At 52.8% G+C, this 12,688-nt stretch overlaps 1 protein-coding gene across 2 annotated transcripts in view; it reads right to left on the minus strand.

Annotated features, from left to right (window-relative positions):
- Nucleotides 1–12,688, minus strand: part of TSPAN9 (tetraspanin 9) — a 242,610-nt gene that overhangs the window by 193,665 nt on the left and 36,257 nt on the right. The window contains exon 1 of one of the 2 annotated variants that reach the window (XM_075552205.1): nucleotides 1,903–2,050. The exons of the other annotated variant lie outside the window; for it this stretch is intronic. The gene's annotated coding sequence lies outside the window, so the exon portion shown is untranslated. Of the gene's footprint in view, nucleotides 1–1,902; nucleotides 2,051–12,688 lie in introns of those variants that run through there. 2 annotated transcript variants of the gene reach the window in all.

Genomic DNA, 12,688 nt, shown 5'->3' on the forward strand with positions numbered 1-12,688 from the left:
ATACTTCCTCAGGACACTGGACAACCTGCCTCAACATCTCACCTCCCCACGGGGTCCCCTCTAGAAAACGGAAACTTCTCACAAAAGCCCAAGGTCACGCACACCCTTGAGTACAGATTTCTCTCACCTGCTAATGGCTCGCTCCCGCCCCAGACAGCCCGAGGTAAAGGTTAACCAGAGAGGGAGAGGTGGAGGGGCGCTCCTGCTCGCTCACTGGGCAGGAAGGTTTTCAGTGTAAGCACTCCGCCAGGCAGGCGGAGGGGGCAGGGAGAGAAGAGGAGATTTCAAGCAGAAAATAAGAACACACAAACATCACATGGTCGAGAGAGGGTTTCACAACAGCGCTCCAGAAAGTCAGGAGACAGAGTCCCAGGTCCCCTCCCGTAAAGAACACGCACTCCGGAATCCCCCCATCTCCAGCATGTCCAAACCGGCCCTGACGGGGGAAGCTAATGAACCCCTCTGGGTCTTGTTTACCTCATCTGTAAACTAGATGCCCAGCATGGTCCCTGATGCATAAAAGGGAAAGCAGGAACCACTGGTCCTGGAGTCGCTGAGACGTTCTTCCTGAAATTTAATCCACTGCTTGCCATTTCACAAGGGGCCCTGCTGGCAGAGGGGTTGTGCACTGGGCTGCTACCTGCAAGGTCAGTGGTTAGAAACCACTAGCCACTCGGCGGGAGAAAGAAGAGGCCTTCTACAGCCTCAGAAACCACTGGGCCAGTTCCACCCTCTCCGGTCGGGTCAATAGGAGTCGGAAAGGAGTGAGTTCGGGTTTCTTTGTTTAGGGGGATTTATCAGTCGCTCCCTGGGAGAAAGATGAGGTGGTTGCTCCCATAAAGATTTACACTCTTGAAAATCCTAGGGAGTGGGTCTATTCATCCTGTACAGTTGCCATGGTTCAGAATGTACTCAATAGCAGTGGGTTGAGTTGGGTTGGGTTGAGTTGGGTTGGGTTGGGTTAAGTTGGGTTGAGTTGGGTTGGGTTGGGTTGGGTTGGGTTGGGTTGGGTTGGGTTGGGTTGGGTTTGGGTTGGGTTGGGTTGAGTTAGGTTGGGTTGAGTTGGGTTGGGTTGGGTTGGGTTTGGGTTGGGTTGCTACTTTCTAAGAATCCCTACATGGCACAAGCTCATCAAAAGACTGGGACCCCGATGGGGTAGTGGGTTATGAATTGGCTGCTAACGATAAGGTCAGCTGTTCAAAACCACCAGCCACTCCACAGGAGAAACACGAGGCTGTCTACTGCCATACAGGCGTCGTCTTGGAAACCCACGGGGCGTCCTGCCCCGTCCCTGGTGTCGCTGTGAGTCAGAATCAACTTGAGGGCCGTGGGTTTGTTTGAGTTCCAGACAGAAGGCTGGTGGTTCCGACTGACCCTGAGGCACCTCCAGAGCAAGGCTCACAATCTGCTCCCAAAGGGTGCTGGCCTTGAAAACCCCAAGGAGCCCCATTCCCTTCACACAGGGGTCACCACGAGCCAGGATAGACTGGGCAGCATCCAGGGGCGGGTGTCTATGTTGTTTGGTTTCAGTTTTATACTTTAGAAGCATCCCGTGGGCAAAAAAAAAAAAAATCCTATCCCCTTGTCCAGTTTGGGGTCAGAGCATGAATCTGTAGACTATCGCTTTAGTGGACTGACTTGTTCAAAAGCATCCCACCCAGCCTCACAGAGGTGGGTGGTCTGCCCCAAGGGCTAGCATCTGCTCACAACTGTTACCAGCTCCACTTCCCTCCAACACGGTGGGCAGTCTGGCCGGTCCCCAGAGCACTCCCCCTGGGCCCACAGCTCTCCTCCCGTCCTCCTCAAGTCTAAGCTGCTTCCTAACTCTCAGGCCCTGGGCGCTCCCAGGCCAGCCCTGCCCCAGCTGTCTTCCCCGACGCCGTGCGCCCTAGGTTCCAGTACCTGCAGTCGCTGCCTTCCCCAGGTGCTGGCTCCAGGTGGGAGGAGGACTCAGCCTACTCTGGGCTCTAGGATCTGGGCTCCCAGGTCTTGTGCCCTCACCTCGACACTGGGCGGAATGGGAGGCACAGAGGAATTCTCCCGAACTAGTTTGTTTCCACTGACTCAGACTCCCAGAAGAACAGATGGACGGGGGAATTTCTGAATGAGTAACGAACCACAGAAGAATAAAGTTATGTAAATCAGCCCGGAACACAGATAGAAAGCAATTGGGCATGGACTTTCAGACTGAGGGAGTGGGAAATGTTTGAAATGCCCAAAATATGTGTTCCTTGGCTGTTCCCTGCCTCGGGGCAGAGCTGGGCCTGATGTGGGTTTCAAGGCTTCTCATTACAAAAGCCCATGGTTCTTACCCCACGGGCAGCAGCAAGGGGAATGCTAAACACATTTGGATTGCTCCCACCAAGGGGAGAGAGAGGCCCGAGGACACAAAACTCAGACAGACAAATGTCCTCTCTCTGACTCTCCTCTCTCCTCCTGTTCTGCTTTTGCTGACCTGCTCGTTACAGTCTCCCTCCAGCAGCTGGAAAAACTGAGTCCAAGAAATGTATCCATGTGAAAGGGACTCTGGTGCTGCAGTGGGTTAACTGCCCAGCCGCTAAGCAACCAGTGGGCGGTTCAAACCCACCAGCCGCTCCTCAGGAGAAAGAGGAGGCTGTCTGCTCCCAACAAAAGGTTTGCATTCGCACTCTGTCCGGCAGGGTCGAGACGCGCGTCCTGTCGGAATCAACAGGCCGGCGGGAGGTTTGGTTTGGGGCTGGCACCGGAGGGACAAGCAGTAGCAGTAGGGTAAACTCAAACGCTCCTATCGTAAACAAAACCCTTTCAGCAGCGTGTCCGGGGGCCAGCAGGAAGCCAGTGGTGATGGCGGCTCTCTCAGACTTAGCTTGGGGGAAAGGGGCGGGTGGGGGGGCGGGGGAGGAAGAGGACAGGCCTACTCTGGAATTTCATTTTTTCCGTTATTTAAAATGAAGGTATCTTTCTGCCTTGAGGACTTCCTTCCATAAAACAATCCCACTGGTAAAGATGTCACCCTCACAGGCTAATAACTCATTCCGAGCTCAGGCGCTCAGTTCGTGTTGATCTCCGGGGCAGCGGTTGGGGTGGGGGGGGGGCACTCCCACTGAAAGCAACCAGCAGCACGCTGCAGGGCACCCCACCCTGGCCGGCGACTGCAGCTGTGGCCCTGGGCAGCAGGCGGCTAGAGATGAAGCTGTCTGGAGAAGCCAGCTGATGGAACGGGAGACTAGGAGACCAGAGGGCTGTTTTCAAATAGTCCCGGTTGTCATGTGGACAGGGGCCAGGCTGGCTCGCCAGGCCATGGTGGCAGAGGCAGGGCCCAAGGGCGGCTCTGGAAACCAAAGCTGCCCAGCCGAGGTGGGGGAGTTCTGATCATCGCTGGAAATACTCCAGGGGCCAGCCGGCCGGCTAACTGAATCTAGAGCAGATAGGTTAACCCACAGCAGTTACGAGCCCCGAGGGGTAGGCGGCCCCGGGAGGGAAAGTTGCTGTTGTTTATCATTTTATTAGATGTTTACCAAGTGCCAGGCACTGTGTTCACCCTTCCTATGCCTTCCCCTGTTTGAGCTGCACAAGGCAGGGTTAAGAAGCATGAAGGCATGGGATGTTTACCGCGGTGGTTCGGTGCGCATGCAGACAGGTGCTGTGCCTGGCTCGTAGTAGGTACCCAAGACAGCTGCTGAAGGAAGAGACGCAGGTGTGAGCCCCCATCTTACCCCTAAGATGCTGGCCAGGTCAGCAGAAGGTATCTAGTGTCCTTTTCCAAGCATTCTCTAACAAGCATGCCCTTCTTTGACGAGACAAAAATCGCACACGTTTTCTTGAAAGATTCTGGGTCCGCCCACCATCTTGCACCAGAGTGTACAAGCCAGGAGAGGGGCCCTGGTGGTGCAGTGGTAAAGCGCTCAGGCAGTGATTCTAACCCTCTGGCCGTCCTGAGGGAGAAAGATCCAGCAACGGCCTCTGTAAAGAGGTCCAGCCCCGAGAATCCCGTAGGGCCGCTCAGTTCTGTCCTGGGGTCTGGACACCGCTGGGAATGTCAACTGATGCAGTCACTTCGGAAACTGGTCCGGAAGTTCTCCAAGTTGTCACGTAAAGAATTACCATATACGACCCAGCAATCACACTCCGAGGCAGATACTCCAGAAACCATATGGCCACACACAACAAGAAGTACACAGGAATGCGCCCAGTGGCCAAATCTCTCTGGAGTTGACCTTTACAGCCTTCTCCTGTGGTTTCCGCTGCTGCCCTTTGACATAGCAGCTGAACACTTAACCACTGAGCCTCCCCACCCTGAAGATCACAGTGGGGAAACTGGACGGTCCACTTCTGCTCTGTTGTCTCAGGGCCACTGAGTTGACTCAGTGGTTAAGGTTAGGTTACATCTATAGCTTATCAAGGTTCGTGAAGGAGGGCGGGGGAATGAGGAGCTGAAATCAAGGGCTCAAGTAGAAAGAAAATGCTTTGAAAATGATGATGGCGACATATGTGCAAATGTGCCTGACTGGATGGATGGATGGATGGTGCTAAGAGATGTAAGAGCCCCCAGTAAAAGTATTTAATTTTTTTTAAAGTTCCTTACTTGAAAAAAAATTAATAAATAAAATAAAGTAAAGTTCCTTACTTGGCTATAGTGATGGTAATAATACTACTGTGAACATGCTACAAACTATGGAACTGCTGTTACACCTTAAATGGTGAATCGTAAGGCACGTGAATTAAAAAAGAACCCGTCATCGTCTTTCACTGTGTAACGTATTACAGGGGGTCTGATGACTGAGTCCAACGCGGAGCTAACAGATGGACGAAAGCAGCTCACAAACCCACTGTCTCTGGCGGGTGTCTCCGCTGCTAGTCACTCATTCAGCGCCTACTTCCCGAGAACCCACTGCCACCTGGACACTGCACGCCATCAGAGGCCCATCCTCAGGGGTCTGACCTCAGGATGATGTGTATTGTGACGTGCGCACATGATATGAAATTCAAATTGAAGTCTCATGCCCACACTCATCCACATATTGTCTTCAACAGCCATGCTGAGCAGCTGCTAGAGACCAGGGGCCTACAGAGCAGAGAATCAGACAGAACTTGACTACCCTTGGGCTCTCGACTGGGCAGAGCAGAATGGACGAGTGATAACAGAGCCTCCGTCCTCAGGGAGGTTAGACCCAGTGAGGACAGCCGGGATCTGATGACTACACAGGTGGTCATTAACCCAGATGAAGGCTCAGAAGAAAAGGACCCTACTGTGAGAGCGCAGGACAAAGGAAGGCAGGTCAAAGAAGTGGCAGGGCAAGCTGGCCTGCAGGAGGGCTTTACCCTGACACCTGCCCGTCAGAGAAGACAGGGAGCCACATCTGCCACGGCTTCGTGCCGAGAGGGCATGGGCCACATGGCTGCCGGGCAGAGGGAAGGACAGGGCAAGGCATAGCCACTCTGGGTCTCAGCGGCTTGGGTCCCCTCCAGGTGGACCTCCAGGCTCCACAGCCCAGGTCCGAGTCACTGTGGATGTGAGATAAGGTTGAGAAAGTGCCTCTGCCATTACCGACGTGACGGCTCGGGGATCTAGGATGACAGACAGCAGTAGCCATTTCCCATGGAGGCTCGGGGAGTAGCCTCCGGCAATGCACACAGGAGACGCAGACTGGATCCCTGTGCACCTCCTGCTCGGTCACCACCCAGTTTGTGTGTTTGTTTCCATGATGCTGAGCGGCGTCTACCCCACCCTGGCAGCGGTCTGTCCCAGTGGGCATGGGGTCACCATGAGTGGGCTCACTCGATGGCAGCAAACAAATGAAGGTCGAAAAGACTGCAATGAGCAGAAGCATAGAATAAAAGCAATCCAAAAAAGGTCTGACCCCCACCCAAAAAAGGAGGCGGGGGTGGAATTGGAAAGGGATAGTTCTTTTCCACAAGAAGCCGACACTGCTGGAATGCAAATAAGAGAGGACAAGACTGGGATCACAGGACTTTATGATCCACCTCACCTGTTTTACAGAGAAATAAACTATAGAAACCTGTGTAGACTTTGTGGCGTGACCTCTGAAGGGGGAAAATCAGTAGAAATGTGGATGGTTCCACTCGAAACGGAGAGTTCAATTAGTCTTTTTTTTAATCTTCTTAATTCTGTTTTTACATTACAATACTGATTAGGAAGTGGTAAGATTTTATTTATGACAATAGAAAAATTAGCAGCAATTATCTTAGGTTTGGTTCTCGAGAAGCAAAACCAGTGATACACACACACACACACACACACAGATTGGTGGGGGCGGTTATATGAAGAATACAGCTCAGAGACTTGTGGAAATGGGCACATCTAGTTTGAAGCCAAGCAGGCGCCAAATCCATGGTCAAATGTTCAGCTGGAGGTGTAGCCTGGCTTGCACAGCCTTGGGGCTGATGAATCAAAATCAGCTGGACCCTCATGGGCTGGTGGCAAATCTAAGCCTGGCAAGCTAGATGGCAGGCTATGGATGGGTGCCAGGATCCACAGGCAGTACGATAGGCTGTTGGCTCAAGCCAAAAGAACTGGAGATCGATGAGCCAGATGCAGGAAAAAAAAAAAGCAACCAAGCTTTCACACAATGCCTACTTATATAGGAAGTAGGCCATCTGCGCAGGGAAACTTCTGTATAAGGGCATCAAGGCGGTGACCTGAATGAGGGGGTTGCATTGCACCCTAATCCTCTCACAACTGGTTGTTTGCTCTCTGAAGATTCCATGATGCAGTTGATTACATCGTGTTAGCTCAGGTCATGGGGCATTACGAGGCCTTAATTGCCAAACCACTGAAAATCCTGGCCCGGCCACACGGACACAAAATTATGGGTGAGAGTAGCAAAACATGATTAATATCATTGGTATCCCTCAATGTATGCCAGGCAAATGGTGACTTCACAAACGTGGCATATATCTCTTCTGCAACAGCCAAAAAGGAAATATGAAATACAACAAAATTAAGAAACGACAGAAGTAACACACACGTGCTCTCTACAGACAGAGAAAATGAGCTAATATAAAGAAAAAGTTAAACGGCCCCAACCATTTTTCCTAAATTGTGCAGAAGAGGTTCAGAGTTACGTTGGTGGTGGGGGGGAGGGGGGTTGCACATCAGAGTAGAGCATGCGTCTGGATAAACTGTGTTTGCGTTTGCATTTTTGTTTCTCAGTGTGGTTCGTTCATTGGTCCATTCATTCAGCCAGTGGTGACTGGGGATCTCACAGGCAGCTAGCATCGTTGTAGGTCCTGGGGACTTTACGATGACCATACCTAACAAGGTCAGCTTTCATTCATTCCTCATGCGCCTTAGGAAAACAAAGAAACAGATGACCCCCCTGCTGGCCTGCTAACAACAAGCTGTGGCTGCGGCACCCTTCCAACTCAGAGACCCCACACGCAGCAGGGAGGGGCACTGGCCGACCTGGCAGTATGCTCATGAGTGTCGGTAGGTCGGGGCCCATTTTGAGAGCCACTCTGAATAGAGCAGTGGTTCTCAACCTTCCTAATGCCGCGACCCTTTCCTACAGCTCCTCATGTGGTGGTGACCCCCCCACCATAAAATTATTTTCACTGCTACTTCATCACTGTCATTTTGCGACTGTTATGAATCGGGCGACCCAAAGGGGTCGCAACCCACTGATTGACCGCTGGTAGAGTGGGTTACACATTGGGCTGCTAACCAGAGGTCAGCAGTTCGAATGTACCAGTTGCTTCTTGGGAGGAAGATGAGGCTTTTATGTCCTATGAAGATTTACCGCCGAAGGAAGCCCAGAGGGGTAGCTCTGCTCTGTCCTATACAGTCACTAGGAGTCAGAATGGACTAGATGGCATTGGGTTTGGGTTTGGGTGTCAATCCATCTCATTGAGGCAGTTACATAATCTACTGTCAACTTGAGGAAGGGGTGGAGTGCCGCCTGTCAATCAGGTCGCAGCTTGATGACCAAATATGGAGGCGTGATGGAGATAAATAGCTCACTGGACGCCAAGTACACTCTCTCTGCAAGACATTCCTGTTGACAAGCCACACAGAGCTACTGGAACCAATGGCAGCCAGAGACCTAGAACTGGAGGAGCCACGTGGAGACCCACGCCAGCGCTGAGATGCTTCCACCGCCACTGGATCCACAAGACTTTCCACCCACTGGCCCGTGATCTTCCTGCATTCGGGTTATGCATGTGTTGTGTGAGTCTGAAGAGGAATTTAAAGACTGGAATCTGACACATGGGCTAATATCAGACTTACAGACTTGATCTGGATGGGGCTGCGATGCTTTCTCAATATTCAATTGCTCTTTTATCTAAAGCTCTTTCTTATAAACATATAAATGTCTATGAATTTGTTTCTCTAATCCACCCAGACTAACACAAATGCTCTTTCTGGTATTCTCTGCTTTCACACAAGATCCATCTGATTACAACAACGACAGCTCTCCTACCACTTCCTCTTCCAAATCTGGCAGCTCCCTGTCAATGTACTGCTGCAACCATTTTTTACGTTATCGTCAACAAAATTTTACTCACATGTGAATGAGATTGTTCGATAATTTCTGCACTCTGTTGGGTCACCTTTCTTTGATCGGCACAAATATGGATCTCTTCCAGTCGTTATCTATCTTCCAAAATTCTCAACATAGACAGCTACGTACATCCAGGGCTGTACCACTTAGTTAAAACATTCCGATTTCTGGAGTCTGGTTATTCAATAATGCTTTCAGTGCAACTCGGACTACTTTCTTGCAGTGACCATCAGGTCTTGATCATAGGCTACTAAAAACCAACAAATGACTAAAACCACCCCCGCTGCCATTCAGTCTGTGCCGACTCATGGGGACCCTCTCTGGGGTTTCTAAGGCTTCCTAAATCTGGACAGGAGCCGACAGCCTCGTTTTCTCCTCGGAGCGCCTGGTGGGTTTGAACCACTGACCTGTGGGTAGCAGCCCACCACCACCTATCCAACAACACCCAGATGTACCACGTGCACTCTGGCAATGGCGCTCAGAGACAACCTGTGCGTACTCGTGACTTCTGCTGCCTCCTGACGCCTCACTCACTCAACAGCGAAGAGACTTTGTGAGGCATTTAAACCGTTGAGTCCAGAGGGGGGACAAGGGGAGCTGATAGCAACACCAGAGAATAGAGGCGCAAGCTACACAGGAAGTCAGCCACTGCCGTGCGCAGACTGATGAGGTCTCTCACCCCCTTCCCCCCCGCCCCCCCGCCATGCCTTCAGCACCTTACAGAGAAGAAGGCACCCAGCAGGGCGGAGGAAGGGAACACTGAGTGGAGGAAGTGACATCTTACTTGTGCTCCTCACAGATACCACTTAGGAAGTTGCTCCAGGCTGCAGGAAGATGAGCAAGGCTTAGGGACACACGCATCATCAGTCTGCTCACCAAAGACTTGTGTCCCAGCTGACATTGGAAACTTAAGTCAAAGGAATCCATTCCCAGGTAGCACCGGTGACGTCACCAGATCTGGGTTTGTTTTAAGGCCCTTTCTAGAGCAAGATGATGTAAGATAAATCTGAGCATGAAGCACGAGGGCCCTGGGGGGGATGGCTGGCTCTGAGTGTAACCTGAGGGTCCCTGGAAGCTCAGTGGCCCCACAGTGCCCAGTCCAGCCTAAAGAGGCCCGCCAGACAGAAAGGAGCAACTCAGTCTAGCAGCAGGCCTGGAGAGGGCCTGGATGACGGGCACCTGGGACCTGGTGGCTGGGCTGGGGTAGAGGGGCATATTGTGCTTGGTCCCTCTCTGTCCACGCCAGCTTGTGGAAACCAGAGCTTTCTGGCTGGGAAGGAAGGGGCCAACCCAACCGGGCGGGGCAGGGGGCAATTCAACCTCAGCCTGCAGGCCACCCCTACCACTCCGGCCGGACTGTCTCAGCTCAGGTTTACATGCAGATTTTCACGTGCTGGATTTCGAGGTCAGAAGCAACAGCCAAGGATGAATAACGGCCTGGCCCCGCCACCACTCCAACTCAAATTTATGGGGGCATCTTTCTAGCTACAGCCGGCCTCCCATCGGCACCGCTTTCCCCTGCACTCCCCGTGGAAGGAGCGGCTGCGGGCTGAGGATAATTGGATTTCCACGGCCTGGATGACTCGTGCTCAGTGGGCCGCTCGCTTTGCATCTGGGGCCAGGAGCCTGCTGTTCTGCGCAGCCGGGAGGAGCCTTTCCTGCCCGACGACAAAGTGGGCCTTTCCTACCCTCTGAACAAAGCACCCACCAGCTCCCAGGGTCCTTAAGGCTCCACAGCCAAGGTCTTGGTTTCCAGGATGGTGTGTACATTCCAGGTCGGGGGGTGGGGGCAGTGCTCTGCTCCAGCTGGGAGAACCAGGGGCCAAACAGGCCAGGCTGGCACTGTGGCCCAGAGAATAGCTGGAAATGGTGCTTTCTCTCTTTTATCACTTCCTCTTTGGCTCATTTTATAGCTGTATTTTACAGGGCTGCCACCTTCCCGTCTGAAGTGGTCAGATCGCCAACCCCGCACCCCTACCCCGCGTCCCCTCCAGGGTCGTGCCCTGCTTCCTGATACAGGAAGGGTAACCTGAGGCGCCAGTGACTAGGTTCAAGGCCAGCATCTAGGGACATGGCTGCCAGGTGATGGTGACCATCCCAGGGCCCCCTGTGACCTTCAGAGAGTGTACCCCGGCTGTGAGGACGCACACAAGCATGCATGAGCACAAGAGTGTAAGCAAGCGAGTGGGGGGAGCGTGTAAGAGTAAAACTAGCCACACTGGGTGTAAATGTGTAGGTGTACATGTGTGTGAACGAGCATGCATGAAAACCTGAGAGGGATGAGAGATGTGTGTGTGCTGGCGTGTGAGCGTGCACCAGGGCCACTTGTTAAGGTCAAAGAAGCACCACCCAGTTATGGGTTGAATTGTGTGTGTGTGTGTGTGTGTGTGTGTGTGTCCCGTTCCCCCCCCCCCAAATATGGGTGTAACGGAAGGGCCGTGCTGCTCAGTGGCTTGGCGGTGGTGTCATGGTGTGATCTGATGTAATTATCCTCTGCTGGTGGCACGCTCTAAATCCTGACCTTCACATGTCACCGGGGAAGCTGTAGTGGTGGGTGGTTAAGGCACTGGGCTGCTCACAGAAAGGTCAGCGGCTCAGCCCCCAGTCCCAGTGCAAGGGAGAAATGGAGCACTCAGTGGCTGCCAAGATTACACCCTTGGGCACACGACGGTCAGTTCTGCACTGGACGGGGCAGCTTCCGTATGAATGAGGCGGTATCAGGTGGCGTTTGGGAGGATTCTGTAATGTTTTGATGTGTTCGTGAAGCAGGTTAGGGTGAGATGCTCCATCCTTACTCAGGTCACCACCCTGGTCCAGTGTCCAGGGAAGTGTCGTACTGATGGCCTTTGTACCTTACGAGAGATGCGAGGACAGAGCAGCAAGCAGAGAAAGAAAGGCCTTTCTTTCTCCAGGAGTGGGTGGATCCCCTGAACCATGGAAAAGACTGCTGCCAAGGCTCATGACAACCATCTCCATGGAACTGCAGGCCTACAGATGTTGCAAGGAGACCAGGACCTCCCCACAGAGCGGTAAGAGAGGGAAGACGCCTTCCCCTAGAATGGGTGCCCTGTGCTCAGATGCCCAGCCTCCTGAACCAAGATCTATCAGTTAAAGCCATCTGCTTGTAGAGATTCCGCTATGGCAGCACCAAGTAGCCAAGACTCCCCAGCCCCGCCTCCCACAGATCCAAACAGCAAAGCACATGACAAACTTGGAAGATAAGTCCCCCGACCCCAGAAGCCCCAGTCTCTCACCTCAGCCTTCTGCTCAAGAGCAGCAGTCCCCAAGAGCCCAGCCTCCACCGCGGGCTCATTCTGACCTCAACTCTCCATCCTACAGGATATTTTAAGGCAAAGGAAAAATAACCCTCCTGACTTCTTTAGGGAGCAATAAATAAGAGGATTACGAAAATGACGTTCTGAAAGTGATCTGAACTACTTGGAAGAAAGGGGGTGGATAAAATACATGGTGTTTGGGGCCAGACTTCACTCAGAAAGAGAGCAGGGTCTGTCTCAGGGGCAGGGGAGCGGCATCTGCAGCCGTCTCTCGCCTGCATGCGGCCCAGGTCGGTAGCAGAGAGCCCAAGGCTTGGAGCGATAGGGCCTGTCTGATGTGCCAAACACAAAGACATACGGTCCTCGCGGGCCCTGAGAGGCTGCTGTCTAAGACAGGGCACAAATCCCGCCGCCCAGCAGTGACTCTCATCTGGAAGCAATCTGCTCTCTTTTCTCTAAACCAGCAAGGCGGAGCAGAGGGCCTTTCTCACCCTTCCTCCCCTCGGCCCTCTCCTGAGTGACTGTCATGCTCAGGCCTAGTCACCGTTATCCTAAACCATCTGCCCCTGTGCCCCTGGAAACATGAGCGGCAGTCGAAAAGTACAAACTTGGGCATCAGAGTGGCCTCGGCTGACAGCAAGCCCTGCCATCTTCCAGCTTTGGGTCTGTGGTGCGGTAAGTGAGTTTCTCCTTTTCTGGTCCTGGGTACAGAGTTCTGTCAGGATGGTTTGTTGGGCCACAATCTTGCAGAGGGGTTGATCCGTCTTCCAGGAGGGTGTGCAAAAAGCATTTACTACAATTCCGAGACCTTCTGGGGAATTGGTCGATGGCGATGCAAATTAAGTGACTGTGATCTACAGAGGGGATTGGTCAGTTTTGCCACCCTGCTCAGTTTAGGAGCCAATTGCACAG

Source organism: Tenrec ecaudatus, chromosome 6 (genome assembly GCF_050624435.1).
Source record: "Tenrec ecaudatus isolate mTenEca1 chromosome 6, mTenEca1.hap1, whole genome shotgun sequence".
Lineage (NCBI taxonomy): Eukaryota > Metazoa > Chordata > Mammalia > Afrosoricida > Tenrecidae > Tenrec > Tenrec ecaudatus.